The 12883-nt window shown below is 47.0% G+C and overlaps 1 pseudogene; it reads right to left on the bottom strand.

Moving 5' to 3' along the window:
• Positions 1-433: 433 nt before the first annotated feature.
• On the bottom strand, positions 434-7586 carry LOC144373581 (coiled-coil domain-containing protein 71L-like; annotated as a pseudogene).
• Positions 7587-12883: the final 5297 nt, after the last annotated feature.

The following is a 12883-nucleotide window of genomic DNA, read 5'->3' on the forward strand; positions in this document are numbered from 1 at the left end:
TCACAAAACATGTTTGATCTTCCGTCCAGAAAGAGGGGTGGCAGTCAAAAAAAAAAAAAATGGAGGCGGGGGTTAAAGAGCAAGCAAATTCTGGCTTTTATTACACAAGCACGAAAACAAATTCCTTTGGAAAAGAGTGACTTCTTCGGAGGACTTCCAGACCAGTGAGGTAGAGTCTGATCGGGAGATAACCAATCTGCCCCTATAGTCCTGGAGACTTCTCAATCTGGGGTTCGGAAGCAAAGGGACCTCCCCTGTGAGTCCTGCAGTCTCCTCCTTCGCAGACGCGGTGCGGGGAGGCGGCAGAGGGTACACCTGTCCCGGAGTTCCAGACGCGGGGACGCATCCGAGGGCGCGGGGTAGGGAGGCCATCCGGGGACTTCCTCGGGCGCTTAAAGTGCACTAGGGGACGGTCCTGGTGGAGTCGGTAAACACTCGACTGACACTTGTTCATTTCTCCAAGCAGAAACTCCATCTTGGGCCGGGGACCTGCAGGAGGCGCCCTCGGGGCGGCGTCTCAAGCCCGGGGCACCGGGAAGCGGCGGAGCCTTACCACGGGTTCCAGGTCCACTCGCAGGACTTGGCGCGCCTTGCGTCACGCCGCCGCCAGGCTGCGCTCGCCCCACACGTCGCCGCTGACGCGGATGGTGGGGAAGGTGGTCAGCGTGGGGGTGGATGCCCTCCAGATCTCCTCCAGGGTGCGGCCCCCGAAGCAGGGCTCTGGCGCCGAGAGCTTCTCCAGGCAGGACTCCTGGGGGCCGCCAGCGGCGGCAGCAGCGGTGACGGTGGAGGCGGCGGGGGCAGCCAGGGCCGCCTCCTGCCCGCGGAGTTCGCCCGGGCTCCGCGGCGCCTCCTCCTGGCTGCCGCGCGCGGGGCCGGCCGGCGCGTCAGGCCGCTGGCGGTAGGGGGCTCCGGGGATCAGGCACCAGGGCTCGGGAGGAGGCGTAGCAGTAGACGTCCTTACTGCGCAGGATGTGCGGGGAGAACTGGTGCTTGAGGCTGCAAAGGAAGCTCCAGAGCTCCGCATCCGAGCGTGAACTCCGTGCTGCGGGGCATGAACAGCTTGAAGGCATCGCCCAGCGCCTTGGTGCTGTCGGCCAGCGACAGTTGCGACCGGGAGTACACCACCTTCTCCTCCCGCGCCTCCAGCCCGGCCCCTCCTCCCGCTCTAAAGCCGCCGCCCTGGGCGGCTGCGCCAGGGGCCAGCGCCAGCACCTCTTCACGCTGCGCTGCAGCGGAGGCCACTCGAGGCCACCCGCTCTCGCCTGGTCTCGCTGTCGCTGCCGAGCCCGCCCGAGTCTGGCTTGGCTCGGCTGTGGTGGCCGCTGTTTTTTTTTTTTTTTTTTGATACCAGGGCTTGAACTCGGGGCCTTGACCTCTGACCTACATACCCAACCCTATTTTGTAATTTTATTTAGATACAGGGCTCACTAAGTTGCTCAGTGCCTTGCTTTTGCTGAGGCTGGCTTGGAACCCGCAGTCCTCCTGTCTCAGCCTCCCCAGCCTTGATGATACGGATAAATAGCTGAGAGTCTCACCTATTTCTGATTTTATTATTTGCAAGTAAAAAATGTATTGTCATATAACCCATATATTCCTTTATAGTGACCTATATTCTCTTATTACTTTATGTTATTACTTTAAAATAACAACCTATATTCATTCCGTTTTGACCTTATGATGCTCTTTTAAAATACTATACAAATCTCAAGAGACAAAAATTTTATAAAGGACAATTTAAAAATCAGACTTATCAAATAAACATCAATAATTACCTATTGCTATTAGTTATAAGAGTAGAAGAAAAAGTAGGTATCAAAAATTAGATCATGTAATGGAAATCTTCTAAAAATTCATTAAAAGGGAAGAGATTATCCAGAAAAAATAAATGTAAAGGTACACCTTATTTTGAGACTAATCCTTGAATGCCACCTAGTGACAAAAATAAAAATTTTCTTGAAAATATTTGATGTGGGGCTGGGGATGTGGCTCAAGCGGTAGCACGCTCTCCTGGAATGCGTGCGGCCCGGGTTCGATCCTCAGCGCCACATACCAACAAAGATGTTGTGTCCGCCGAGAACTAAAAATAAATATTAAAAAAAATTCTCTCTCTCTCTCTCCTCTCTCACTCTCTCTTTAAAAAAAAAATATTTGATGTCGCCTAGTGGCTATCTGAAACAGGAGCCTTTCATAAAACAAGTATTTTTTCCATACTCCCTCTTTTTGAAATTTATTCATTTATCTCCATAATCATAACAAATCACTGAAAACCCTGTGTATAATTTAAGGTACAATGGATATGGTAACAAATAGTATGGTCCATGACCTCACTTCTCTAGTCATGGAGGTGAGACATGTATAAGTAATTAAGATGACAAATAGAAGCCCAACATCCACAGAGTCTAGCAAATACTGGATACTCAAAAATATAACATGTAAAAGTGACATTAGAGTATTGTGTAATAAAATTAATTCTTCCTTAACAATAATAAAATCAACTCCAATGGTAATTCAGAAGTCAGACTCAAGTGTCACTTAATATTTATCTATTTAAACTTTAGTCTTTAAGGTTATCTTATTTATTTTTACTATATGTGTTTTTTAAAAACTAGTTAAAACCATTCATATGGTTTCTATCAACTTTATATAGTTTTTAGAAACTAAATAAGCAAATATAATCATGAGTATATAATCTGCTTAAGTAGGGCTACATATGAAGGGATCATCAGAAAATAGTGATACTATATTGCTTACCAACTTGGAACAGGCACTTATTGAATTTTTAAAATGAGAGCATCTATATTTCATAAAAAAGAAAATTGGGCCTTTCTAGGTGAAGTGAGTAGAGTAATAGCTTCCTAGGGCAGAAGGCCTATGTTGAGGAGTAATGAGAATCAGAAGTGGGAAGGGTAATCACACTGTGGAGGTTTTAACTCAAGAGCCAGTATATGTACAACATCCTGAAGAGACAAGAACTCTGTGTACACAAAGAATGTATATGTTAGGATATAGAATAATTAACAAAGTTATAAAGTATGGAATATAGGGATTAGAACAGAGTATACACTGAGCAACATGAATACATTTTAATTAGCCTGAAATACATATATCAGTGTTTCTCACAGTGCAAAATTAAGTGGCTCTTTATAGGAAAGGGATTTGTTACTTCTCAACTTTAGCATTATGGAGTCAGCCCCATTAGGCATCAATCAGCAAAGATGTCTCATAAAATGTTTGCATTAAATTATACTTCATAAAATATTTTCTCCAATTTTTCTAAATTCATGGTCAAAATTGATATTCATGAAATCAAATATATTAATAAAGGCAACATTACTATCCTAACATAATCTTTATGTTGATTAGTGATATTTTAGAGTCTTGCGAAGATTTTTTTGCAGTCTAAGGACTTACAAATCCATTATCTTAAGAATACAGCACAGATTTATGTTATAAACCAATTTCACACTTGATGTGTACAGATGACTAAGTTTAATTTCACATTCAACTATAATTTAAAGGAGTTTGTTTCATTAACAGGAAAATTTACTGTAACAGGGAGCTCTTCTAGTAAACCAAGATATGAGCAAGTTTAGCAATGGCTATACTTCATTATAGTAACTAAAATTTTTCAATCTATATGTTTCATTATTTAAATGCCCTTATATCACTAAATGGAATTGTGCTCAGAGTGTGTTGACATTTCTGAAAATGACATTTCTAGCAAGTACTTTAATTAATATGAGATGAACTTAAGGGCTATTTTTATACGCAGGGCTAGATCACACAGTTTCACTGGTGCTACTTTTTTGTCCCCAGGAAAGAGTTCCCTGAGGACAAGAGCATTGTTTTACTTACTTTGTGTCTTCTGCATAATAACATCAACACATTGTGACTACCACTTACAAAAACTATCAAGAACCAATTCTAGGTGTGCTAAGATTTAGTATTCCTTGACATGCTCTTTAAGCTAAATTTTAGAAAAACAGGATTATTTTTTCTGTTTTACTGTAAATGTTAAAAGAAATTATGGCTACCATTTTGGAAAATGTTTAGTTCAGGTTTTAGAAGAAAAGAAGGGAGAATCTTAATGTAGGGTAATGTATTTTTTTAAGTTATTACATTTTTAATAAGGTTACAGAAGTATTAAGCAACAATGAAAAGATCTTGGTTAGAGCTAAATAGACCACAGTTTGAATATTATTTCTAAAAATTATAACTTAGTGACCTTAGGCAGTTACACATCTCTCTGAGTATAATATCTACTTAGCAGGTCTGACAGAATAAGAGAATGTAAATGAAGCACCCAGCAGTCTCAAGCCTATGCTACTATTACCATCACTTTAAAGTAATAGATTTTATCCCATTATAAACACTCTTGGCCCAAACAAGAGTGTTTATAATGGGATACCTACACCATGTAATCAGGATAGGCAATGGGGACCAAAATTGAGCTATGATAATATTTTCTTTGGAGTCAAATTTTATTTTCTAATCTCTTTTTGTTGTCCTGTAATTTTGTTAAGGTAAACCAGTGCTCTTCATGCTTTTTTTTTTTTTTACTTTCAAACTCATCTTCCAAAACTTATCTATCCTCTGAACTCAGACTAAGTTTATTATCATCATGAAAAAAGCCTTTTTGATAGCCCCAGGTCAAACATATTTTCTCCTTCTACCAAGTACTTCTATGAAAGTTGTCATTTTCTTTCCATGTCTTTTTTTCTCCTTTTGGACTATATGCTTCTTAACAGAAAAACTACATAATGTAGAGTGTGTCTTTCATTCTCTATAAAGAGTCTTGTAAATAACCCGAATAGAATTTCTATAGGCTCTTTAAGAAGTACACCAGATAGACATGCACACAATAAGTAATATTTGATTGTAAATATGATTGTGAATATTTCATTCATTTATTCAATATTTACATCTTAGCTAAATTACCTAAATTATTTGAGTTAACTTTAAAAAAAAGGATACTGAGGTAGGAAAGCGTTGAATACTTGTGCAGTCATTAAAAAGTCATGAAAACATTGTACTTAATTTTGAACATTCATTTGAAAGTTTGATATATATATACTCTAAATTGTAAAAATGTTATTTTCTTTACCAGTTGAGATGTTACCTATGCTTTCCAGGTCCATTATTTAAATCCTGTTATTAAAGTCTCCCCCCACACACTCCCACATGCCTACACACACACATTTGAAATAAAACATTATACTCTTGCTCAATTTAGGCAATCACATTTTACATAACAAAGATAATCAAATGACCTAATAAAGACAAGAAAGCTTCATAAACCTTAGAAAAACTTCATACAAATATTAATCATCAATTGAGCACTAAACATATCAGTTATTGCTATTTCTGTTTCCCTGATTTGTAAACTTTGGATTGTATTTCTGATCTATAGCAAAACCTCATAGATTGCAAGTGTGGTCATTTAACAATGAGTTCCTGTCAGTATAGTTGTCTACATTTATACTGCTGTGAGTTAATCAACAATATTGCCCCCCACCACCCCAGCCTCTTTTGTCTTATGACTATATAGCATAATCTGTATTCCTAAATACTACAAAGCAAAAACCAACTCAACCTTTATCGTTATTCTTAAAGCTGACAATTCTATCCCAACTTTTGACTGATCAGATCTTACCTCTGCATTTAGGTTATCTGCAAGACTTTCCAGAAACTGACTCTCAATTGGGTTTTGTTCAGTGAGCAGAGTGAGGTAATGGCTGAGTTTATCATGTGTTGTTATAATGACTCCTTCCCCAAATTTGTCAAATTGTGGTTGTCCAGCTCAGCCAAATATCTGCATGACATCTAAAATTCCAAGGTCAATAAAGGAGCCTCTTTTTGTAGCATATATTTGTGTTCCCTAGATAAGGAAAAGTTAATAAAAATTTACATAAATATACATAAATATAATCCTGAAGAGCTGAATACTGAAATTGGGCAAATACAGTAAGATCTCAAAAGTGTACTTTAACTAATCCTTTCATCATCTGTGATAGTTACATTTTTACAATATAAACTGAATTTTATTGGAGAAAATATTTTTTCTCTTATATAAATTAACATTCAAAGAAACAGCCAAATCACAATATTTTTTCTAAATAAATCAATCCACAGGTTTGTTTTAACACTCACACAAATCTGTATCAAAAGAAGGTAAGCTCCTACCTTAATAATAACCTCGTGAGCAGGGAGATTGAAACCCCAGGCTAATGTAGCTGTACAGACTCCAGGTAGTGTCATCAATCCCCATCTATATACCTCCCTGTGTGCAGTCTTCACGGGGGGGTTCTGGGGCACGGAGAGAGAGGCCCGAGCGAGGCAGGGCCCACAGGCACGCGGAGTCGGCAGGCCGCGCTGACCAGAACCCAGGCCCCGCACTGCCCATCAGGCCCGGGGCGCCCAGCCCCTGCTCCAGGTGTGAGGACACACTGGAGACAGATGGCAGCTATCAGGACGTCCCTGAATCTCCAAGGGACTCCGGCACACGTGGTTTCCATGGCGACTAGGTTTGACCCACAATCTTTAGGGAGGGCAGTTGGGAGGGAGGATCCTCCTGAAGAGATCCCCCAGCGCTCCCGTAGGCTGGGAGTTGGCACCACCGCTTAAAGCAACCAGGTGGGGTGGGTCAGAGGAGCTGGGAAGAGGAGCCCGAGCCACGGGTGTGGGGAGACGGAGGAAGGAGAGGCCAGGGGAATCCTGCTTAGCTGGTGGTCAGTTGGGAATTGACCCCTGAATCCACACCTCCAGTGACCCTTCGCTGTTGGCTGGGATTCCCGACCAGCATAGAGCACACTGCACGATAAGGACTCGCCTTTCTCTCAGCTGAGCACCCTGCCATTTCCTGAGAGCCCAAGTGTCCCTTGTTCTGAGCCCCAGTGGGTCTCATGCCTTGTCATCCTAATCTAAAGGAGGCCAGATGGCTTCAGGGTGGGACGACCTGAGGGCAGAAGGCTGGGTCTCTGAGCCAGGAGGAGGGGCTGGAGGTGGTGGCTTCCTGGGCTAAGGATTCAATAAGTGAAGTGAAAACAAAGGTCCTGGAGCTCCACAGAGCTCGTGGCGCTGTAGCGGGCTGTAGCCGGGCGTGCCAGCTGCATGGAGACGGGGCTCCGATGCTCTGCACCAGGGCTCCGAGACCTCACCCCGTCTCTTCGTGTGGCCGTCCCCTCTGTGCCCTTTCTAATAAAACCACAACCTCAAGAACAGCGCGTTACTGCATTCTGAGTCATTGTAGCAATTTATCTCTTTTAGGGGGCTCAGTGGGTCAGAAGTGCAGGTGGCCAAGGGACCCCTGAACTCAGTGGCTGGCGTCTGAAGTCAGAGTAGTTTTAAGGGGTCTGTGCTACCTCACGGTGGTTGGTGCCAGGATTCGGTTGCGGTGCGCCAGGGGGAGTCCCTGCCCTGCTCGTCAGCTTACAGGTGTCAGCTCCTGGGAGGCCTCCCGGCTCCCCTGGACCTAGCTGTTCCTCTGTCCTTTCACTGCATTCGTTAACATCTCTGTGACAGCACACCCGTATTTCTGTACATGTAGGATTTCTTCTGATAAGAGGTCTGTTTTCCTCTGCCATCTGGACCCTCAGGAGCAGGACAATGTCTTTCTCCTATTAGTACCCCCAGTGCCTACGCCATCTCTGGCCCACATGAGGCACCAGTTTATGTCAGAAGAGATAATATGTTAACCAGCGTTCCACTGCTGTAACAAGTCACCCCAGGTAATCAAATTAAAATGAGGAAAGGTTTGTTTTGACTCTGTTCTGAGGGTCTCAGTCCACAGTTCTTGGTCCTGTTATTTCTGGACCACTCGGGAGGCAGCACACCACCGTGGAGCTCACGGCAGAGGACGCTGCTCACCTTGTGGCAGGAATGAAAGAAAGGAGGGGAGGGGCCACTGTCCCCTTCAAAGACACACCCTCACATCACAGAAGACTTCTAGGAGGCCGCCTTTAGGGGCTCCAGCCTCTCCCCATAGTGCCACAGGTAGTGTCCAGGCTTCAACACGTGGGCCTGGGGGTGCTCCTCAAAATCATAGCAGCCATGAAACACAGAAAATACATTTTTAAGCACCATCAGCCTGGAATGAATAACTAATGACAGAAAAGTGGTTTTCCTTTAGCAACTATTTTTTTAACAAAACTTATCTATCATTTGTTTGTAAATAACAAAAATAATACAAAATGAATGAATTTTTATTTGTGATCACAAGCCCATCCCCAAAATTCCCTCTGTGAAAAGAGCTTGTGGGTCATGGCCACCCAGGGTTCATGGAACCAACCGCAGAAGTAAAGGTGCAGTGAGAGGAAGTGAAGGTGCAGGGAGAGGAATTGAAAGTGCAGTGAGAGGAAGTAAAGGTGCAGTGAGAGGAAGTGAAGGTGTAGTGGGAGGAAGTAAAGGTGCGGTGAGAGGAAGTGAAGGTACAGGGAGAGGAAGTGAAGGTACAGGGAGAGGAAGTGAAGGTGCAGTGAGAGGAAGTGAAGGTGCGGTGGGAGGAAGTAAAGGTGCGGTGAGAGAAAGTGAAGGTACAGTGAGAGGAAGTGAAGGTACAGTGGGAGGAAGCGAAGGTGCAGTGAGAGGAAGCGAAGGTGCAGTGAGAGGAAGTAAAAGATCCAGGGAGAGGAAGTAAAGGTGCAGTGGGAGGAAGTGAAGGTGCAGTGAGAGGAAGTGAAGGTGCAGTGAGAGGAAGTAAAGGTACAGGGAGAGGAAGTAAAGGTGTAGTGGGAGGAAGTGAAGGTATGTGGGAAGAAAGCTCATGGACAGATCAAGGCCACCTCTGATACCTCAGTGCTCATGCGGGTGCTGGAACCCGACAAGAGAAAACTGAATGGTCCCAGGGAATTTCCTGCACCTGTCCACAGCCCACTGCCCAGCAGAAAATGCCAGCCCCCCAGGAAAGTGACAGACCTTTGTGTCAGTTCTGGCCAGCAGGTGCTGTTGTCGCCGGGCAGGATTTCCCACCCAAGTCCTGCAGCACAGTCCAGCCCTCTGACCTGCCCTCTGCAGGGCCTCCCTCCAGCCCCCCTCCTTCGTCCTCCTCCAGTGGCCTCCTGGGAGCCTTCTGTCATTCTGTCTGCAAGGGGAAGGTGTGAGGACAGAGAGGGACAGGCTTCCCAAGGAGCACAGGCTGAACACCCAGTGTGGGCTTTTTCAATGGTGCCCAGCTCCCCTAGAGGAGGAGGAGGAGGAGCCCGGCCCCACAGGGAAGGCCAAATTGCCAATGACTAATGCAATTACCCCTTTGGAATTTAGCTTAAGAAATGAAAGAAATAGACCTGAGGTCATGGGTTTCAACTTTGTTTTTTAAGTCCCCAATCCTCTCCTGGTCAAGAGTGGGAAAGGGAGGGACAGGGAGTGGGCGGGGAGGGGAGTTAGGACAAGCCCAGGGCCAGCTGGGGTGCCAACCTGGGTCCCCAGACTTATGCTGACAAGAGGTACAAGTGGTGGGCAGGCGTTGGACGTCGGGGGATGGGCAGGTGAGTGTCTGCTGCAGAGGAGGCGGAGTTGGCAAGGTGGGAGGAGGACAGCTCTCACCTGAAGAGGACCCTGCTTCAGAAGGCCCGAGGGGCCTGGAGAGGCCACCCAAAGCTCCTCAGCCGCCGGTGAGGTGCCTGTCAACCAAGGTTCCTCACTGTGCTGCATCTCCCTGGCCTGTCATGGTGAGCCCCCCACCTGGTGGCCACGCTCACCTTGGGGAGGGCAAGAGTAGGGGGTCTGATTTTGGTTCTTCCACCAGCTACTTCTGTGGCTCCCCTCGGTCCTGGGAGCTTCATCTAAAGGCCCTCTTGGGGCCGTGAACCAGGCTAGAGGGTGGGGAGGAGGACCCATAAGCCATCAGGGCTTTTCAGACCTTAAAATCTGAGAAACTGTCACAGCCAAAGGGCCCAAGGAGACATGCAGCTAAATAGGGTGAGGTATCCTGCATGGGATCCTGGACAGAAGGGGGCATTGGGGGAACAGGAAGTCTGAGTAGGGTGGACTTCTGTTAATAAAAACCCATCAGGATTGGCTCGTTAATTGTAAGATGTCGGTAATGGGAAACTGGAGCTCTGGACTATTTAAAAATTTCCAGCCGAGGCATTGGCCCTCTGAAACAGGCAGTTTTCTATACATTGTGAGTCCCTGGTAGCGTGGACTCCAAGATGAGGACATTTTCTCGAAAAGAGAGCAGTAAGATACATGTTTTCATTCTCTCCCTCCCTCCCTTCCTCCTTTCCCTGTGTATAAGCAGGTAACTTTTCCATAATAAACCACATAAAATATTTTTGCAATGAAACAGTCCAGTTGGCCCTCTATATCCATACCTTTCGTATCCATGGATTCAATCAACTGTGGGTCAAAAATGTTTGAGAAAGAATTGCATCTGTAGTGATGTGTACAGACAAGTCATTATTCCATAATGCGGTACAATTATTTATGTAGCATTTACATTGAATTAGGTATTGCAAGCCGTCCAGGATGAGGGAAAGTCTATGGGAGAATTGTGTAGGTTCTATGCAAGTACTGCACCATGCTACCTCACAGACCTGTGCATCCTTGGATCTGGGTATCTGGGGGCAGGGGCGGGTCTGGAACCAGCCCTCCTGGAGACCAACAGACTCTGTATAACAAATTATGTATTAGATGCTATTTGGAGGAAGAGAGGAGGTCGACAAGCATTTGACAATCATTTCATGGGTCCCCTTAGTGAAGCCATGTGTTTGGCCCAGGTGTTCCGGGGAGATAATGAAATAAACAAGCCCTCAGGGAGAGCAGCTGTGGCATGGTGGAGCACTGACACGGAGCCCGCGGTGATGAGACAGCCGAGTGACCTCAGCTCAGAGGACCTGACACCATGGGGAGAGCCCAACTGCCAGGTTGGTCACGCCCTGCAGGGGGACAAGCTCTCAAAGCCTCTTAGGGCTGTTCCCAGTATGACAGCAGCAGTGAGGGTAGAGCAAGCTGTTCCTGGTCCAGGGCACTGTCACCTGTCCAGGTCTACCCTGAGGGCACTCGCCTGGTCCTCCCCACTGCCCATGAGGCTGACACTGCCCTTATAGCCATTCCAGAGACAGCCATTCCAGACACGAGGAGACGGAGGCACTGAGTGGGTCACCACTGGCCCATGAATGCCAGCAGGTGAATGGTGGACCCAGGCCAGACTCAGTGGCCAGTGCCAGAGTGTGTGCCCTGAGCTCCCTGCAGCTGCCTCCCCCAGTGATGGGCACTGTTACTGTTTTGGAGGAGCAGCAGAGGCCAGCAGGTGAGGGGGTAAAAACTCTGGGTCTCCTAGACTTCAGGAGAGGGCGCTGACTGAGACCTGGGGTCCTCAGTGTCTGGTGGGAGGTGGCCTGATGGGAGGAGCAGTCCTAAGGGGGTTCCTAGGACCATCAGCTGGGGCTGCCCACACCTTCTCTGGGAGATTTAAACACAGACATGCCCTCCCCACCCTGCGGCAGCTGGGAAGTCCCTGGTGGAGGTGCTGGTCCTGTGAGCAAACCCTGCTGTCCCTTCCTCCAAGGGCATCTTCCTCCAAGGTCCTTCCCATGAGGTTTGCCCTCTGCAAGGTCCCACCTCCTGACACTGTCCCGCGAGGGTTAGGATTTCGGACATGTGAGCCGAGAGGGGGGGGGACACATAAACACGCAGTCCACAATGGTCCGCCGGCCCTCCACTTCCTCCTCATGTGTGAAGTTCAGGTATCCTTCTCCACCACCCCAAAGTCTCAACTGACACAGCAGCCACCCTAAAATCCCAAGTTCAGCTGAATGGGACCTGAATCAGGTACGAGGAGGCCAAAGTTCCTTCCAACTGGATCCCATGAGGTGAACAAGCCACGTGTTTCCGAAATGCCGAAATGCCCTGGTTGGACAGGCAGTTTTGAGACGGCTGGTTGAGCACGGGTGCGCACTCACACTGGTCATGTTCAGTGGTCCGTCTGCCACCCCCTTAGTGTTCCCAGTCTGGAAAGCACCTTCCTTTTCTGACCTCACCAGCCAGGAAGGATGACTGTTGGTAGCTATTTATGGCCCTAGTGTAAGAGCAGAACAGACAACCCTCAAGCCACCTGCACCCCTCAGATCACACAGCCCCCTTTGTCAGACACAAAGGCTTTCTGGAGGGGAGCACGAGGCGGGCTCAGCACTGGACCATGCAATCTGCAGCTCTCGTCCTCTGGACTCACTACACTTATACATCAGACCTCTCCCAGCCTCTAGTAATTCCCCATTAACATTTGCCTCTAAGTAAAATAAAGCCAGTTTGAATATAGCGTGGAATATGGACACTCTACAATGGTGTCAGAGAGGACAGGCCGGGTTATATGGCAGTAACAAAACCTCAGAGCCTCAGGGCTCACGACCATGAAGATTTATTTCCTGCCCACATACCACATCCACCTCTGGTAGTGGCTGCACCCCATGCTGCCTTTACTCGGGACCTGGACTGATCCTGATGGCTGGTGTCATAAGAGATGGGGAAGAGAGCTCAGCCACCTGAGCTGGCTCTTAGTGCACCCACCTTGTGGGAGACAGCCCACATCACTACTGAACTGGCCACATTTTGCTACGTAGCAAATCACACAAGGACCCCGAAACAACAACCACTCACTGTCTCACAGGTCTGGGTCTGAGGCTGCACCATCAGAAGGCTTGCCTGGGCTGGCTGGTGGGGGCTCGGGCTGGCCCTCAGTTGGTCTCCCCGAGCAGCTCTCCATGAAGTGGCTTTCAGATCCCCAGTGCAACAGATGACCTTCCCAGGCCAGATGGTTTAGAGAGAAAGGCAGAGGCCTTTCATAACCTGTCTGCAATCACAGTGTCCCTTCTGCCATATTCTATTGGCCCAAGGCATGGACACCAGAAAGTCAGGGTCACTAGGGAGCATTTGGTGGTTCTGT

Source organism: Ictidomys tridecemlineatus, unplaced genomic scaffold, assembly GCF_052094955.1.
Source record: "Ictidomys tridecemlineatus isolate mIctTri1 unplaced genomic scaffold, mIctTri1.hap1 Scaffold_44, whole genome shotgun sequence".
Taxonomy (NCBI): Eukaryota; Metazoa; Chordata; class Mammalia; order Rodentia; family Sciuridae; genus Ictidomys; species Ictidomys tridecemlineatus.